This window comes from Dama dama, chromosome 23 (assembly GCF_033118175.1).
Source record: "Dama dama isolate Ldn47 chromosome 23, ASM3311817v1, whole genome shotgun sequence".
NCBI classification, from domain to species: Eukaryota; Metazoa; Chordata; class Mammalia; order Artiodactyla; family Cervidae; genus Dama; species Dama dama.
Window position 1 is genome coordinate 1,532,393 of NC_083703.1, and position 19,740 is coordinate 1,552,132.

Below are 19,740 nucleotides of genomic sequence, written 5' to 3' on the forward strand. Positions count from 1 at the left end.
CGACTCCTATGGGAGCATTGATCTCCGCGGACCTTTCTAGTTTTCAAAGGATGTGAGGCCTCCGGTCGCAATGAGGTGGAGAACTAGGTCTTTCTCTGTGGTCTCCACAGGGGATTCAGACTTCCCTTCGTCTTGGGAGATGCAAGACGAGCCTGCATTCAATTCACTGCAGGGATATCCGGCCTTACTTCGAGTCAGAGCATCTCGGTGTCCATTCCACTTGAGGCCACAAACTCAGGGTCCCTCTCACATACCTGTAGCTGAGAGAAGCCTCCTCTTGAGGTGCTTGTTGAAAGTTGGTATTCCTCTTGAGTCGAAGCCAGGGACTAAGCTCTCATCTCGAGTTGATTTGGGGTCCACGGATCCCTTTCCTGTTGCTCCAGTGCCCTCAGGATCCCTCTAGACTTGAGACAGTGATCTTGGGTTTTCTCTGGAGTGCCATCAAGGAAATCAAGGCTCCTTTCACGTTTGATGTGGAACACGGAATTGCTCTGCACGCAGTGCAGGGGATTCGGGCCTCATCTCGCGGCGAGGGGGAAGTCTCATGGTTTTTCTCGAGTTGCGGCCGGAACCTGGGGTATATTCTCGAGTTACGATGGGGAGGGCCCTTCCAGACACGTGTTTGTTCAGCGACGTCAGGACTCCTGCCTAGGTGCGAAGGACACCTCGGGATTCTCCTCGAGTCTTGGCATGGCAATTGGGACGCGTCTCCACGTGAGGCGGGAGACCAAGGGCCCCTTTCCACGTACCACAGGGATCCTGGGACTCCTATCCATTTTCAAGAGGAGTCAGGCATCGTCTCCTTTGGAAGCATTGATCTTCGCGGACCTCTCGAGTTTTCAAAGGATGTGAGGCCTCCGTTCGCGTTGAGGCGTAGGACTAGGTCTTTCTCTGTGGTCTCCACAGGGGATTCAGACAACCCTTCGTCTTGGGAGATTCAAGACTAGCCTGCATTCAATTCACTGCAGGGATATCCGGCCTTACTTCGAGTCAGAGCATCTCGGTGTCCATTTCACTTGAGGCCACAAACTCAGGGTCCCTCTCACATACCTGTAGCTGAGAGAAGCCTCCTCTTGAGGTGCTTGTGGAAAGTTGATATTCCTCTTGATTCGAAGCCAGGGACTAAGCTCTCATCTCGAGTTGATTTGGGGTCCACGGAGCCCTTTCGTGTTGCTCCAGTGACCTCAGGATCCCTTTAGACTTGAGACAGTGATCTTGGGTTTTCTCTGGAGTGCCATCAAGGAAATCAAGGCTCCTTTCACGTTTGATGTGGAACACCGAATTGCTCTGCACGCAGTGCAGGGGAATAGGGCATTATCTCGCGGCTAATGGGAAGTCTCATGGTTTTTCTCGAGTTGCGGCGGGAACCTGGGGTATATTCTCGAGTTACGACGGGGAGGGCCCTTCCAGACAAGTGTTTGTTCAGCGACGTCAGGACTTCTGCCTAGGTGCGAGGGACACCTCGGGATTCTCCTCGAGTATTGGCATGGCCTTTGGGACGCGTCTCCACGTGAGGCCGAAACCCAGGGTCCCTTTCCACGTGCCAAAGGGATCCTGGGACTCCTATCCATTTTCAAGAAGAGTCAGGCATCGTCTCCTTTGGAAGCATTGATCTCCGCGGACCTCTCGAGTTTTCGAAGGATGTGAGGCCTCCGTTAGCTTTGAGGCGGAGGACTAGGTCTTTCTCTGTGGTCTCCACAGGGGATTCAGACATCCCTTCGTCTTGGGAGATGCAAGCCGAACCTGATTTCAGTTCACTGCAGCGATATCCAGCCTTAGTTCGAGTCAGAGCATCTCGGTGTCCATTCCACTTGAGGCCACAAACTCTAGGGCCCTCTCACATACCTGTAGGTGAGAGAAGCCTCCTCTTGAAGTGCTTGTGGAAGTTTGGTGTTACTCTTGAGTGGAAGCCAAGGACTAAGCTCTCATCTCGAGTTGACTTGGGGTCCACGGAGCCATTTCGTGTTGCTCCAGTGACCTCAGAATCCCTCTAGACTTGAGACAGTGATCTTGGGTTTTCTCTGGAGTGCCATCAAGGAAATAAAGGCTCCTTTCACGTTTGATGTGGAACACGGAATTGCTCTGCATGTAGTGCAGGGGAATCGGGCCTCATCTCGCGGCGAGGGGGAAGTCTCATGGTTTTTCTCGAGTTGCGGCCGGAACCTGTGTTATATTCTCGAGTTACGACGGGGAGGGCCCTTCCAGACACGTGTTTGTTCAGCGACGTCAGGACTCCTGCCTAGGTGCGAGGGAAACCTCGGGACACTCCTCGAGTCTTGACATGGCAATTGGGACGCGTCTCCACGTGAGGCGGGAGACCCAGGGTCCCTTCCCAAGTGCCAGAGAGATCCTGGGACTCCTATCCATTTTCAAGAGGAGTCAGGCATCGTCTCCTTTGGAAGCATTGATCTCCCCAACCTCTCGTGTTTTCAAAGGATGTGAGGTATCCGGTCGCGATGAGGCGGAAGACTAGGTCTTTCTCTGTGGTCTCCACAGGGGATTCAGACATCCCTTCGTCTTGGGAGACGCAAGACGAGCCTGCATTCAATTCACTGCAGGGATATCTGGTCTTACTTCGAGTCAGAGCATCTCGGTGTCCAATCCACTTGAGGCCACAAACTCAGGGGCCCTCTCACATACCTGTAGCTGAGAGAAGCCTCCTCTTGAGGTGCTTGTGGACAGTTGGTATTAGTCTTGAGTCGAAGCCAGGGACTAAGCTCTCATCTCGAGTTGATTTGGGGTCCACGGAGCCCTTTCTTGTTGCTCCAGTGACCTCAGGATCCCTCTAGACTTGAGACAGTGATCTTGGGTTTTCTCTGGAGTGCCATCAAGGAAATCAAGGCTCCTTTCACGTTTGATGTGGAACACGGTATTGCTCTGCACGCAGTGCAGGGGAATCGGGCCTCATCTCGCGGCGAGGGGGAAGTCTCATGGTTTTTCTCGAGTTGCGGCCGGAACCTGGGGTATATTCTCGAGTTACGACGGGGAGGGCCCTTCCAGACACGTGTTTGCTCAGCGACGTCAGGACTCCTGCCTAGGTGCGAGGGACACCTCGGGATTCTCCTCGAGTCTTGGCATGGCAATTGGGACGCGTCTCCACGTGAGGCGGGAGACCAAGGGCCCCTTTCCACGTGCCACAGGGATCCTGGGACTCCTATCCATTTTCAAGGGGAGTCAGGCATCATCTCCTTTGGAAGCATTGATCTCCGCGGACCTCTCGAGTTTTCAAAGGATGTGAGGCCTCCGTTCGCGTTGAGGCGTAGGACTAGGTCTTTCTCTGTGGTCTCCACAGGGGATTCAGACAACCCTTCGTCTTGGGAGATGCAAGACGAGCCTGCATTCAATTCACTGCAGGGATATCCGGCCTTACTTCGAGTCAGAGCATCTCGGTGTCCATTTCATTGAGGCCACAAACTCAGGGTCCCTCTCACATACCTGTAGCTGAGAGAAGCCTCCTCTTGAGGTGCTTGTGGAAATTTGATATTCCTCTTGAGTCGAAGCCAGGGACTAAGCTCTCATCTCGAGTTGATTTGAGGTCCACGGAGCCCTTTCGTGTTGCTCCAGTGACCTCAGGATCCCTCTAGACTTGAGACAGTGATCTTGGGTTTTCTCTGGAGTGCCATCAAGGAAATCAAGGCTCCTTTCACGTTTGATGTGGAACACGGAATTGCTCTGCACGCAGTGCAGGGGAATCGGGCCTCATCTCGCGGCGAGGGGGAAGTCTCAAGGTTTTTCTCGAATTGCGGCCGGAACCTGGGGTATATTCTCGAGTTACGACGGGGAGGGCCCTTCCAGACACGTGTTTGTTCAGCGACGTCAGGACTCCTGCCTAGGTGCGAGGGACACCTCGGGATTCTCCTCGAGTCTTGGCATGGCATTTGGGACGCGTCTCCACATGAGGCGGGAGACCCAGCGTCCCTTTCCACGTGCCACAGGGATCCTGGGACTCCTATCCATTTTCAAGAGGAGTCAGGCATCTTCTCCTTTGGAAGCATTGATCTCTGCGGACCTGTCGAGTTTTCAAAGGATGTGAGGCCTCCGGTCGCGATGAGGCGGAGAATTCGGTCTTTCTCTGTGGTCTCCACAGGGGATTCAGACATCCCTTCGCCTTGGGAGATGCAAGACGAGCCTGCATTCAATTCACTGCAGGGATATCCAGCCTTACTTCGAGTCAGAGCATCTCGGTGTCCATTCCACTTGAGGCCACAAACTCAGGGTCCCTCTCACATACCTGTAGCTGAGAGAAGCCTCCTCTTGAGGTGCTTGTGGAAAGTTGGTATTCCTCTTGAGTCAAAGCCAGGGACTAAGCTCTCACCTCGAGTTGATTTGGGGTCCACGGAGCCCTTTTGTGTTGCTCCAGTGACCTCAGGATCCCTCTAGACTTGAGACAGTGATCTTGGGTTTTCTCTGGAGTGCCATCAAGGAAATCAAGGCTCCTTTCACGTTTGATGTGGAACACGGAATTGCTCTGCACGCAGTGCAGGGGAATCGGACCTCATCTCACGGCCAGGGGGAAGTCTCATGGTTTTTCTCGAGTTGCGGCCGGAACCTGGGGTATATTCTCGAGTTATGACGGGGAGGGCCCTTCGATACACGTGTTTGTTCAGCGACGTCAGGACTCCTGCCTAGGTGCGAGGGACACCTCGGGATTCTCCTCGAGTCTTGGCATGGCAATTGGGACGCGTCTCCACGTGAGGCGGGAGACCCAGGGTCTCTTTCCACGTGCCACAGGGATCCTGGGACTCCTATCCAGTTTCATGAGGAGTCAGGCATCGTCTCCTTTGGAAGCATTGATCTCCGCATACCTCTCGAATTTTCAATGGATGTGAGGCCTCCGGTCGCAATGAGGCGGAGGACTAGGTCTTTCTCTGTTGTCTCCACAGCGGATTCAGACATCCCTTCGTCTTGGGAGATGCAAGACGAGCCTGCATTCAATTCACTGCCGGGATATCCGGCCTTACTTCGAGTCAGAGCATCTCGGTGTCCATTCCACTTGAGGCCACAAACTCAGGGTCCCTCTCACATACCTGTAGCTGAGAGAAGCCTCCTCTTGAGGTGCTTGTGGAAAGTTGGTATTCCTCTTGAGTCGAAGCCAGGGACTAAGCTCTCATCTCGAGTTGATTTGGGGTCCACGGAGCCCTTTCGTGTTGCTCCAGTGACCTCAGGATCCCTCTAGACTTGAGACAGTGATCTTGGGTTTTCTCTGGAGTGCCATCAAGGAAATCAAGGCTCCTTTCACGTTTGATGTGGAACACGGAATTGCTCTGCACGCAGTGCAGGGGAATCGGGCCTCATCCAGCGGCGAGGGGGAAGTCTCATGGTTTTTCTCGAGTTGCGGCCGGAACCTGGGGTATATTCTCGAGTTACCACGGGGAGGGCCCTTCCAGACACGTGTTTGTTCAGCGACGTCAGGAATCCTGCCTAGGTGCGAGGGACACCTCGGGATTCTCCTCGAGTCTTGGCATGGCAATGGGGACGCGTCTCCACGTGAGGCGGGAGACCCAGGTTCCCTTTCCACGTGCCACAGGGATCCTGGGACTCCTATCCATTTTCAAGAGGAGTCAGGCATCGTCTCCTTTGAAAGCATTGATCTCCGCATACCTCTCGAGTTTTCAAAGGATGTGAGGCCTACGGTCGCGATGAGTCGGAGGACTAGGACTTTCTTTGTGGTCTCCACAGGGGATTCAGACATCCCTTCGTCTTGGGAGATGCAAGACGAGCCTGCATTCAATTCACTGCAGGGATATCCGGCCTTACTTCGAGTCAGAGCATCTCGATGTCCATTCCACTTGAGGCCACAAACTCAGGGTCCCTCTCACATAACTGTAGCTGAGAGAAGCCTCCTCTTGAGGTGCTTGTGGAAAGTTGGTATTCCTCTTGAGTCGAAGCCAGGGACTAAGCTCTCATCTCGAGTTGATTTGGGGTCCACGGAGCCCTTTCGTGTTGCTCCAGTGACCTCAGGATCTCTGTAGACTTGAGACAGTGATCTTGGGTTTTCTCTGGAGTGCCATCAAGGAAATCAAGGCTCCTTTCACGTTTGATGTGGAACACGGAATTGCTCTGCACGCAGTGCAGGGGAATCGGGCCGCATCTCGCGGCGAGGGGGAAGTCTCATGGTTTTTCTCGAGTTGTGGCCAGAACCTGGGGGATATTCTCGAGTTACGACGGGGAGGGCCCTTCCAGACACGTGTTTGTTCAGCGACGTCAGGAATCCTGCCTAGGTGCGAGGGACCCCTCGGGATTCTCCTTGAGTCTTGGCATGGCAATATGGACGCGTCTCCACGTGAGGCGGGAGACCCAGGGTCCCTTTCCACGTGCCACAGGGATCCTGGGACTCCTGTCCATTTTCAAGAGGAGTCAGGCATCGTCTCCTTTGGAAGCATTGATCTCCGCGGACCTCTCGAGTTTTCAAAGGATGTGAGGCCTCCGGTCGCGATGAGGCGGAGAACTCGGTCTTTCTCTGTTGTCTCCACAGGGGATTCAGACATCCCTTCGTGTTGGGAGATGCAAGACGTGCCTGCATTCAATTCACTGCAGGGATATCCGGCCTTACTTCGAGTCAGAGCATCTCGGTGTCCATTCCACTTGAGGCAACAAACTCAGGGGCCCTCTCACATACCTGTAGCCGAGAGAAGCCTCCTCTTGAGGTGCTTGGGGAAAGTTGGTATTCCTCTTGAGTCGAAGCCAGGGACTAAGCTCTCATCTCGAGTTGATTTGGGGTCCACGGAGCCCTTTCGTGTTGCTACAGTGACCTCAGGATCCCTCTAGACTTGAGACAGTGATCTTGGGTTTTCTCTGGAGTGCCATCAAGGAAATCAAGGCTCCTTTCACGTTTGATGTGGAACACGGAATTGCTCTGCACGCAGTGCAGGGGAATCGGACCTCATCTCACGGCCAGGGGGAAGTCTCATGGTTTTTTTCGAGTTGCGGCTGGAACCTGGGGTATATTCTCGAGTTACGACGGGGAGGGCCCTTCCAGACACGTGTTTGTTCAGCGACGTCAGCACTCCTGCCTAGGTGCGAGGGACACCTCGGGATTCTCCTCGAGTCTTGGCATGGCAATTTGGACGAGTCTCCACGTGAGGCGGGAGACACAGGGTCCCTTTCCACGTGCCACAGGGATCCTGGGACTCCTATCCATTTTCAAGAGGAGTCAGGCATCGTCTCCGTTGGAAGCATTGATCTCCGCGGACCTCTCGAGTTTTCAAAGGATGTGAGGCCTCCGGTCGCGATGAGGCGGAGAACTCGGTCTTTCTCTGTGGTCTCCACAGGGGATTCAGACATCCCTTCATCTTGGGAGATGCAAGACGAGCCTGCATTCAATTCACTGCAGGGATATCCGGCCTTACTTCGAGTCAGAGCATCTCGGTGTCCATTCCACTTGAGGCCACAAACTCAGGGGCCCTCTCACATACCTGTAGCTGAGAGAAGCCTCCACTTGAGGTGCTTGGGGAAAGTTGGTATTCCTCTTGAGTCGAAGCCAGGGACTAAGCTCTCATCTCGAGTTGATTTGGGGTCCACGGAGTCCTTTCGTGCTGCTACAGTGACCTCACATCCCTCTAGACTTGAGACAGTCATCTTGGGTTTTCTCTGGAGTGCCATCAAGGAAATCAAGGCTCCTTTCACGTTTGATGTGGAACACGGAATTGCTCTGCACGCAGTGCAGGGGAATCGGGCCTCATCCAGCGGCGAGGGGGAAGTCTCATGGTTTTTCTCGAGTTGCGGCCGGAACCTGGGGTATATTCTCGAGTTATCACGGGGAGGGCCCTTCCAGACACGTGTTTGTTCAGCGACGTCAGGAATCCTGCCTAGGTGCGAGGGACACCTCGGGATTCTCCTCGAGTCTTGGCATGGCAATGGGGACGCGTCTCCACGTGAGGCGGGAGACCCAGGTTCCCTTTCCACGTGCCACAGGGATCCTGGGACTCCTATCCATTTTCAAGAGGAGTCAGGCATCGTCTCCTTTGAAAGCATTGATCTTCGCATACCTCTCGAGTTTTCAAAGGATGTGAGGCCTACGGTCGCGATGAGTCGGAGGACTAGGACTTTCTTTGTGGTCTCCACAGGAAATTCAGACATCCCTTCGTCTTCGGAGATGCAAGACGAGCGTGCATTCAATTCACTGCAGTGATATCTGGCCTTACTTGGAGTCAGAGCATCTCAGTGTCCATTCCACTTGAGGCCACAAACTCAGGGTCCCTCTCACATACTTGTAGCTGAGAGAAGCCTCCTCTTGAGGTGCTTGTGGAAAGTTGGTATTCCTCTTGAGTCGAAGCCAGGGACTAAGCTCTCATCTCGAGTTGATTTGGGGTCCACGGAGCCCTTTTGTGTTGCTCCAGTGACCTCAGGATCTCTCTAGACTTGAGACAGTTATCGTGGGTTTGTGTGGAGTGCCATCAAGGAAATCAAGTCTCCTTTCACGTTTGATTTGGAACACGGAATTGCTCTGCACGCAGTGCAGGGGAATCGGGCCTCATCTCGCGGCGAGGGGGAAGTCTCATGGTTTTTCTCGAGTTGTGGCCGGAACCTGGGGTATATTCTCGAGTTACGACGGGGAGGGCCCTTCCAGACACGTGTTTGTTCAGCGACGTCAGGACTCCTGCCTAGGTGCGAGGGACATCTCGGGATTCTCCTCGAGTCTTGGCATGGCAATTGGGCTGCATCTCCACGTGAGGCGGGAGACCCAGGGTCCCTTTCCACGTGCCACAGGGATCCTGGGACTCCTATCCATTTTCAAGAGGAGTCAGGCATCATCTCCGTTGGAAGCATTGATCTCCGCATACCTCTCGAATTTTCAAATGATGTGAGGCCTCCGGTCGCGATGAGGCGGAGGACTAGGACTTTCTCTGTTGTCTCCACAGGGGATTCAGACATCCCTTCGTCTTGGGAGATGCAAGACGAGCCTGCATTCAATTCACTGCAGGGATATCCGGCCTTACTTCGAGTCAGAGCATCTCGATGTCCATTCCACTTGAGGCCACAAACTCAGGGTCCCTCTCACATAACTGTAGCTGAGAGAAGCCTCCTCTTGAGGTGCTTGTGGAAAGTTGGTATTCCTCTTGAGTAGAAGCCAGGGACTAAGCTCTCATCTCGACTTGATTTGGGGTCCCCGGAGCCCTTTCGTGTTATTCCAGTGACCTCAGGATCCCTCTAGACTTGAGACAGTGATCTTGGGTTTTCACTGGAGTCCCATCAAGGAAATAAAGGCTCCTTTCACGTTTGATGTGGAACACGGAATTGCTCTGCACGCAATGCAGGGGAATCGGGCCTCATCTCGCGGCAAGGGGTAATCTCATGGTTTTTCTCGAGTTGCGTCCGGAACCTGGGGTATATTCTCGAGTTACGACGGGGAGGGCCCTTCCAGACACGTGTTTGTTCAGCGACGTCAGGACTCCTGACTAGGGGCGAGGGACACCTCGGGATTCTCCTCGAGTCTTGGCATGGCAATTGGGACGCGTCTCCACGGGAGCCGGGAGACCCAGGGTCCCTTTCCACGTGCCACAGGGATCCTGGGACTCCTATCCATTTTCAAAAGGAGTCAGGCATCGTCTCCTTTGGAAGCATTGATCTCCGCGGACCTCTCGAGTTTTCAAAGGATGTGAGGCCTCCGGTCGCGATGAGGCGGAGGACTAGGTCTTTCTCTGTGGTCTCCACAGGGGATTCAGACAATCCTTCGTCTTGGGAGATGCAAGACGAGCCTGCGTTCAATTCACTGCAGGGATATCCGGCCTTACTTCGAATCAGAGCATCTCGGTGTCCATTCCACTTGAGGCAACAAATTCAGGGGACCTCTCACATACCTGTAGCTGAGAGAAGCCTCGTCTTGAGGTGCTTGTGAAAAGTGGGTATTCCTCTTGAGTCGAAGCCAGGGTCTAAGCTCTCATCTCGAGTTGATCTGGGGTCCACGGAGCCCTTTCGTGTTGCTCCAGTGACCTCAGGATCCCTCTAGACTTGAGACAGTGATTTTGGGTTTTCTCTGTAGTGCCATCAAGGAAATCAAGGCTCCTTTCAAGTTTGATGTGGAACACGGAATTGCTCTGCACGCAGTGCAGGGGAATCGGGCCTCATCTCGCGGCGAGGGGGAAGTCTCATGGTTTTTCTCGAGTTGCAGCCGGAACCTGGGGTATATTCTCGAGTTACGACGGGGAGGGCCCTTCCAGACACGTGTTTGTTCAGCGACGTCAGGACTCCTGACTAGGGGCGAGGGACACCTCGGGATTATCCTCGAGTCTTCGCATGGCAATTGGGACGCGTCTCCACGTGAGGCGGGAGACCCAGGGTCCCTTTCCACGTGCCACAGGGATCCTGGGACTCCTATCCATTTTCAAGAGGAGTAAGGCATCGTCTCCTTTGGAAGCATTGATCTCCGCAGACCTCTTGAGGTTTCAAAGGATGTGAGGCCTCCGGTCGCGATGAGGCGGAGAACTAGGTCTTTCTCTGTGGTCTCCACAGGGGATTCAGACATCCCTTCGTCTTGGGAGATGCAAGACGATCCTGCATTCAATTCACTGCAGGGATATCCGGCCTTACTTCGAGTCAGAGCATCTCGGTGTCCATTCCACTTCAGGCCACTAACTCAGGGTCCCTCTCAGATACCTGTAGCTGAGAGAAGCCTCCTCTTGAGGTGCTTGTGGACAGTTGGTATTCCTCTTGAGTCGAAGCCAGGGACTAAGCTCTCATCTCGAGTTGATTTGGGGTCCATGGAGCCCTTTCGTGTTGCTCCAGTGACCTCAGGATCCCTCTAGACTTGAGACAGTGATCTTGGGTTTTCTCTGGAGTGCCATCAAGGAAATCAATGCTCCTTTCATGTTTGATGTGGAACACGGAATTGCTCTGCAACCAGTGCAGGGGAATCGGGCCTCATCTCGCGGCGAGGGGGAAGTCTCATGGTTTTTCTCGAGTTGCGGCTGGAACCTGGGGTATATTCTCGAGTTACGACGGGGAGGGCCCTTCCAGACACGTGTTCGTTCAGCGACGTCAGGACTCCTGCCTAGGTGCGAGGGACACCTCGGGATTCTCCTCGAGTCTTGGCATGGCAATTGGGATGCGTCTCCACGGGAGCCGGGAGACCCAGGGTCCCTTTCCACGTGCCACAGGGATCCTGGGGCTCCTATCCATTTTGAAAAATAGTCAGGCATCGTCTCCTTTGGAAGCATTGATCTCCGCGGACCTCTCGAGTTTTCAAAGGATATGAGGCCCCCGGTCGCTATGAGGCGGAGAATTAGGTCTTTCTCTGTGGTCTCCACAGGGGATTCAGACATCCCTTCGTCTTGGGAGATGCAAGACGAGCCTGCATTCAATTCACTGCAGGGATATCCGGCCTTATTTCGAGTCAGAGCATCTCGGTGTCCATTCCACTTGAGGTCACAAACTCAGGGTCCCTCAAATATACCTGTAGCTGAGAGAAGCCTCCTCTTGAGGTCCTTGTGGAAAGTTGGTATTCCTCTTGAGTCTAAACCAGGGTCTAAGCTCTCATCTCGAGTTGATTTGGGGTCCAAGGGGAAATTTCCTGTTGCTCCAGTGACCTCAGGATCCCTCTAGACTTGAGACAGTGATCTTGGGTTTTCTCTGGAGTGCCATCAAGGAAATCAAGGCTCCTTTCACGTTTGATGTGGAACACGGAATTGCTCTTCACGCAGTGCAGGGGAATCAGGCCTCATCTCGCGGTGAGTGGGAAGTCTCATGGTTTTTCTCGAGTTGCGGCCGGAACCTGGGGTATATTCTCGAGTTACGACGAGGAGGGCCCTTCCAGACACGTGTTTGTTCAGTGACGTCAGGACTCCTGCCTAGGTGCGAGGGACACCTCGGGATTCTCCTCGAGTCTTGGCATGGCAATTGGGACGCGTCTCCACGTGACGCGGGATACCCAGGGTCCCTTTCCACGTGCCACAGGGATCCGGGGACTCCTATCCATTTTCAAGAAGAGTCAGGCATCGTCTCCTTTGGAAGCATTGATCTCGGCGGACCTCTCGAGTTTTCAAAGGATGTGAGACCTCCGGTCTCGATGAGGCGGGGAACTAGTTCTTTCTCTGTGGTCTCCACAGGGGATTCAGACATCCCTTCGTCTTGGGAGATGTAAGATGAGCCTGCATTCAATTCACTGCAGGGATATCCGGCCTTACTTCGAGTCAGAGCATCTCGGTGTCCATTCCACTTGACGCCACAAACTCAGGGTCCCTCTCACATACCTGTAGCTGAGAGAAGCCTCCTCTTGAGGTGCTTGTGGAAAGTTGTTATTCCTCTTGAGTCGAAGCCAGGGACTAAGCTCTCATCACGATTTGATTTGGGGTCCACGGAGCCTTTTGGTGTTGCTCCAGTGACCTCAGGATCCCTCTAGTCTTGAGACAGTGATCTTGGGTTTTCTCTGGAGTGCCATCAAGGAAATCAAGGTTCCTTTCACGTTTAATGTGGAACACGGAATTGTTCTGCACGCAGTGCAGGGGAATCTGGGCTCATCTCGCGGCGAGGGGGAAGTCTCATGGTGTTTCTCGAGTTGTGGCCAGAACCTGGGTTATATTCTCGAGTTACGACGGGGAGGGCCCTTCCAGACAGGTGTTTGTTCAGCGACGTCAGGACTACTGCCTAGGTGCGAGGGACACCTCGGGATTCTCCTCGAGTCTTGGCATGGCAATTGGGACGCGTCTCCACGTGAGGCGGGAGACCCAGGGTCCCTTTCCCAGTGCCACAGGGATCCTGAGACTCCTATCCATTTTCAAGAAGAGTCAGGCATCGTCTCCTTTGGAAGCACTGATCTCGGCGGACCTCTCGAATTTTCAAGGGATGTGAGGCCTCCGGTCACGATGAGGCGGGTGACTAGTTCTTTCTCTGTTGTCTCCACAGGGGATTCAGACATCCCTTCGTCTTGGGAGATGCAAGACGAGCCTGCATTCAATTCACTGCAGTGATATCCGGCCTTACTTCGAGTCAGAGCATCTCGGTGTCCATTCCACTTGAGGCCACAAACTCAGGGTCCCTCAAATATACGTGTAGCTGAGAGAAACCTCCTCTTGAGGTTCTTGTGGAAAGTTGGTATTCCTCTTGAGTCTAAGCCAGGGTCTAAGCTCTCATCTCGAGTTGATTTGGGGTCGACGAAGCCCTTTCCTGTTCGTCCAGTGACTTCAGGATGCCTCTAGACTTGAGACAGTGATCTTGGGTTTTCTCTGGAGTGCCATCAAGGAAATCAAGGCTCCTTTCACGTTTGATGTGGAACACGGAATTGCTCTGCATTCAGTGCAGGGGAATCGGGCCTCAACTCGTGGCGAGGGGGAAATCTCATGGTTTTTCTCGAGTTGCGGCCGGAACCTGGGGTATATTCTCGAGTTACGACGGGGAGGTCCCTTCCAGACACGTGTTTGTTCAGCGACATCAGGACTCCTGCCTAGGTGCGAGGGACACTTCGGGATTCTCCTCGAGTCTTGGCATGGTAATTTGGACGCGTCTCCACATGAGGCGGGAGACCCAGGGTCCCTTTCCACATGCCACAGGGACCCTGGGACTCCTATCCATTTTCAAGAGGAGTCAGGCATCGTCTCCTTTGGAAGCATTGATCTCCGCGGACCTCTCGAGTTTTCAAAGGATGTGAGGCCTCCGGTCGCGATGAGGCGGAGAATTAGGTCTTTCTCTGTGGTCTCCACAGGGGATTCAGACATCCCTTCGTCTTGGGAGATGCAAGACGAGCCTGCATTCAATTCACTGCAGGGATATCCGGACTTACTTCGAGTCAGAGCATCTCGGTGTCCATTCCACTTGAGGCCACAAACTCAGGGTCCCTCTCACATACCTGTAGCTGAGAGAAGCCTCCTCTTGAGGTCCTTGTGGAAAGTTGGTATTCCTCTTGAGTCTAAGCCAGGGTCTAAGCTCTCATCTCGAGTTGATTTGGGGTCCACGGAGCCCTTTCCTGTTGGTCCAGTGACTTCAGGATCCCTCTAGACTTGAGACAGTGATCTTGGGTTTTCTCTGGAGTGCCATCAAGGAAATCAAGGCTCCTTTCACGTTTGATGTGGAACACGGAATTGCTTTGCATTCAGTTTAGCGGAATCGGGCCTCAACTCGCGGCGAGGGGTAAATCTCATGGTTTTTCTCGAGTTGCGGCCGGAACCTGGAGTATATTCTCGAGTTACGACGGGGAGGGCCCTTCCAGACACATGTTTGTTCAGCAACGTCAGGACTCCTGCCTAGGTCCGAGGGACACCTCGGGATTCTCCTCGAGTCTTGCAATGGCAATTGGGAGGCGTCTCCACGTGAGGCGGGAGACCCAGGGTCCCTTTCCACGTGCCACAGGGATACTGGGACTCCTATCCATTTTCAAGAGGATTCAGGCATCGGTTCCTTTGGGAGCACTGATCCCCGCGGACCTCTCGAGTTTTCAAAGGATGTGAGGCCTCCGGTCGCTATGAGGCGGAGAAGTCGGTATTTCTCTGAGGTCTCCACAGGGGATTAAGACATCCCTTCGTCTTGCGAGATGCAAGACGAGCCTGCATTCAATTCACTGCAGGGATATCCGGCCTTACTTCGGTCAGAGCATCTCGGTGTCCTTTCCAGTTGAGGCCACAAACTCAGGGTCCCTCTCACATACCTGTAGCTGAGAGAAGCCTCCTCTTGAGGTGCTTGTGGAAACTTGGTATTCCTCTTGAGTCGAAGCCAGGGAATAAGCTGTAATCTCGAGTTGATTTTGGGTCCCCGGAGCCCTTTCATGTTGCTCCAGTGACCTCAGGATCCCTCTAGACTTGAGACAGTGATCTTGGGTTTTCTCTGGAGTGCCATCAAGGAAATCAAGGCTCCTTTCACGTTTGATGTGGAACACGGAATTGCTCTGCACGCAGTGCAGGGAAATCGGGCCTCATCTCGCGGCGAGGGGAAGTCTCATGGTTTTTCTCGAGTTGCGGCCGGAACCTGGGGTATATTCTCGAGTTACGACGGGGAGGGCCCTTCCAGACACGTGTTTGTTCAGCGACGTCAGGACTCCTGCCTAGGTGCGAGGGACACCTCGGGATTCTCCTCGAGTCTTGGCATGGCAATTGGGACGCGTCTCCATGTGAGGCGGGAGACCCAGGGTCGCTTTCCACGTGCCACAGGGTTTCTGGGACTCCTATCCATTTTCAAGAGGAGTCAGGCATCGTCTCCTTTGGAAGCATTGATCTCCGCCCACCTCTCGAGTTTCAAAGGATGTGAGGCCTCCGGTCGCGAGGAGGCGGAGAACTAGGTCTTTCTCTGTGGTCTCCACAGGGCATTCAGACATCCCTTCGTCTTGGGAGATGAAAGACGAGCCTGCATTCAATTCACTGCAGGGATATCCGGCCTTACTTCGAGTCAGAGCATCTCGGTGTCCATTCTACTTCAGGCCACAAACTCAGGGTCCTTCTCACATACCTGTAGCTGAGAGAATCCTTCTCTTGAGGTGCTTTTGGAAAGTTGGTATTCCTCTTGAGGCGAATACAGGGACTAAGCTCTCATCTCGAGTTGATTTGGGGTCCAAGGGGAAATTTCCTGTTGCTCCAGTGACCTCAGGATCCCTCTAGACTTGAGACAGTGATCTTGGGTTTTCTCTAGAGTGCCATAAAGGAAATCAAGGCTCCTTTCACGTTTGATGTGGAACACGGAATTGCTCTGCACGCAGTGCAGGGGAATCGGGCCTCATCTCGCGGCGAGGGGGAAGTCTCATGGTTTTTCTCGAGTTGCGGCCGGAACCTGGTGTATATTCTCGAGTTACGACGGGGAGGGCCCTTCCAGACACGTGTTTGTTCAGCGACGTCAGGACTCCTGCCTAGGTGCGAGGGACACCTCGGGATTCTCCTCGAGTCTTGGCATGGAAATTGGGACATGTCTCCACGTAAGGCGGGAGACCCTGGGTCCCTTTCCACGTGCCACAGGGATCCTGGGACTCCTATCCATTTTCAAGAGGAGTCAGGCATTGTCTCCTTTGGAAGCATTGATCTCCGCGGACCTCTCGAGTTTTCAAAGGATGTGAGGCCTCCGGTAGCGATGAAGCGGAGGACAAGTCTTTCTCTGTCATCTCCACAGGGGATTCAGACATCCCTTCATCTTGAGAGATGCAAGACGAGCCTGCATTCAATTCACTGCAGAGATATCCGGCCTTACTTCGAGTCAGAGCATCACGTTGTCCATTACACTTGAGGCCACAAATTCAGGGTCCCTCTCACATACCTGTAGCTGAGAGAAGCCTCCTTTTGAGGGACTTATGGAAAGTTGGTATTCCTCTTGTGTCGAAGCAAGGGACTAAGCTCTCATCTCGAGTTGATTTGGGGTCCACGGAGACCTTTCGTGTTGCTCCAGTGACCTCAAGGTCCCTCTAGACTTGAGACAGTGATCTTGGGTTGTCTCTGGAGTGCCAGCAAGGAAATCAAGACTCGTTTCACGTTTAATGTGGGACACGGAATTGCTCTGCACGCAGTGCAGGGGAATCGGACCTCATCTCGCGGCGAGGGGGAAGTCTCATGGTTTTTCTCGAGTTGCGACCGGAACTTGGAGTATATTCTCGAGTTACGACGGGGAGGGCCCTTCCAACACGTGTTTGTTCAGCGACGTCAGGACTCCTGCCTAGGTGCGAGGGACACCTCGGGATTCTCCTCGAGTCTTGGCATGGCAATGGGGAAGCGTCTCCACGTGAGGCGGGAGACCCAGGGTCCCTTTCCACGTGCCACAGGGATTCTGGGACTCCTATCCATTTTCAAGAGGAGTCAGGCATCGTCTCCTTTGGAAGCATTGATCTCCGCGGACCTCTCGAATTTTCAAAGGATGTGAGGCCCCCGGTCGCTATGAGGCAGAGAATTAGGTCTTTCTCTGTGGTCTCCACAGGGGATTCAGACATCCCTTCGTCTTGGGAGATGCAAGACGAGCCTGCATTCAATTCACTGCAGGGATATCCGGCCTTACTTCGAGTCAGAGCATCTCGGTGTCCATTCCATTTGAGGCCACAAAATCAGGGTCCCTCAAATATACGTGTAGCTGAGAGAAACCTCCTCTTGAGGTCCTTGTGGAAAGTTGGTATTCCTCTTGAGTCTAAGCCAGGGTCTAAGCTCTCATCTCGAGTTGATTTGGGGTTCACGAAGCCCTTTCCTGTTGGTCCAGTGACTTCAGGATCCCTCTAGACTTGAGACAGTGATCTTGGGTTTTCTCTGGAGTGCCATCAAGGAAATCAAGGCTCCTTTCACGTTTGATGTGGAACACGGAATTGCTCTGCATTCAGTGCAGGGGAATCGGGCCTCAACTCGCGGCGAGGTTGAAATCTCATGGTTTTTCTAGAGTTGCGGCCGGAAACTGGGGTATATTCTCGAGTTACGACGGGTAGGGCCCTTCCAGACACGTGTTTGTTCAGCGACATCAGGACTCCTGCCTAGGTGCGAGGGACACCTCGGTATTCACCTCGAGACTTGGCATGGTAATTTGGACGCGTCTCCACGTGAGGCGGGAGACCCAGGGTCCCTTTCCACGTGCCACAGGGATCCTGGGACTCCTATCCGTTTTCAAGAGGAGTCAGGCATCGTCTCCTTTGGAAGCATTGATCTCCGTGGACCTCTCGAGTTTTCAAAGGATGTGAGGCCTCCGGTCGCGATGAGGCGTAGAAATCGGTCTTTCTCTGAGGTCTCCACAGGGGATTCAGACATCCCTTCGTCTTGGGAGATGCAAGACGAGCCTGCATTCAATTCACTGCAGGGATATCCGGCCTTACTTCGAGTCAGAGCATCTCGGTGTCCATTCCACTTGAGGCCACAAACTCAGGGTCCCTCTCACATACCTGTAGCTGAGAGAAGCCTCCTCTTAAGGTGCTTGTGGACAGTTGGTATTCCTCTTGAGTCGAAGCCAGGGACTAAGCTCTCATCTAGAGTTGATTTGGGGTCCACGGAGCCCTTTCGTGTTGCTCCAGTGACCTCAGGATCGCTCTAGACTTGAGACAGTGATCTTGGGTTTTCTCTGGAGTGCCATCAAGGAAATCAAGGCTCCTTTCACGTTTGATGTGGAACACGGAATTGCTCTGCACGCAGTGCAGGGGAATCGGGCCTCATCTCGCGGCGAGGGGGAAGTCTCATGGTTTTTCTCGAGTTGCAGCCGGAACCTCGGGTATATTTTCGAGTTACCACGGGGAGGGCCCTTCCAGACACGTGTTTGTTCAGCGACGTCAGGACTCCTGCCTAGGTGCGAGGGACACCTCGGGATTCTCCTCGAGTCTTGGCATGGCAATGGGGACGCGTCTCCACGGGAGCCGGGAGACCCAGGCTCCCTTTCAACGTGCCACAGGGATCGTGGGACTCCTATCCATTTTCAAAAAGAGTCAGGCATCGTCTCTTTTGGAAGCATTGATCTCCGCAGACCTCTCGAGTTTTCAAAGGATGTGAGGCCTCCGGTCTTGATGAGGCGGAGGACTAGGTCTTTCTCTGTGGTCTCCACAGGGGATTCAGACATCCCTTCGTCTTGGGAGATGCAAGACGAGCCTGCATTCAATTCACTGCAGGGATATCCGGCCTTACTTCCAGTCAGAGCATCTCGGTGTCCATTCCACTTGAGGCCACAAACTCAGGGTCCCTCTCACATACCTGTAGCTGAGAGAAGCCTCCACTTGAAGTGCTTGTGAAAAGTTGGTATTCCTCTTGAGTCGAAGCCAGGGACTAAGCTCTCATCTCGAGTTGATTTGGGGTCCATGGAGCCCTTTCGTGTTGCTCCAGTGACCTCAGGATCCCTCTAGACTTGAGACAGTGATCTTGGGTTTTCTCTGGAGTGCCATCAAGGAAATCAAGGCTCCTTTCATGTTTGATGTGGAACACGGAATTGCTCTGCACGCAGTGCAGGGGAATCGGGCCTCATCTCGCGGCGAGGGGGAAGTATCATGGTTTTTCTCGAGTTGCGGCTGGAACCTGGGGTATATTCTCGAGTTACGACGGGGAGGGCCCTTCCAGACACGTGTTCGTTCAGCGACGTCAGGACTTCTGCCTAGGTGCGAGGGACACCTCGGGATTCTCCTCGAGTCTTGGCATGGCAATTAGGACGCGTCTCCACGGGAGCCGGGAGACCCAGGGTCCCTTTCCACGTGCCAAAGGGATCCTGGGACTCCTATCCATTTTCAAAAGGAGTCAGGCATCGTCTCCTTTGGAAGCATTGATCTACGCGGACCTCTCGAGTTTTCAAAGGATGTGAGGCCTCCGGTCGCGATGAGGCGGAGGACTAGGTCTTTCTCTGTGGTCTCCACAGGGGATTCAGACATCCCTTCGTCTTGGGAGATGCAAGACGAGCCTGCATTCAATTCACTGCAGGGATATCCGGCCTTACTTCCAGTCAGAGCATCTCGGTGTCCATTCCACTTGAGGCCACAAACTCAGGGTCCCTCTCACATACCTGTAGCTGCGAGAAGCCTCGTCTTGAGGTGCTTGTGAAAAGTGGGTATTCCTCTTGAGTCGAAGCCAGGGTCTAAGCTCTCATCTCGAGTTGATCTGGGGTCCACGGAGCCCTTTCGGGTTGCTCCAGTGACCTCAGGATCCCTCTAGACTTGAGACAGTGATTTTGGGTTTTCTCTGGAGTGCCATCAAGGAAATCAAGGCTCCTTTCACGTTTGATGTGGAACACGGAATTGCTCTGCACGCAGTGCAGGGGAATCGGGCCTCATCTCGCGGCGAGGGGGAAGTCTCATGGTTTTTATCGAGTTGCGGCCGGAACCTGGGGTATATTCTCGAGTTACGATGGGGAGGGCCCTTCCAGACACGTGTTTGTTCAGCGACGTCAGGACTCCTG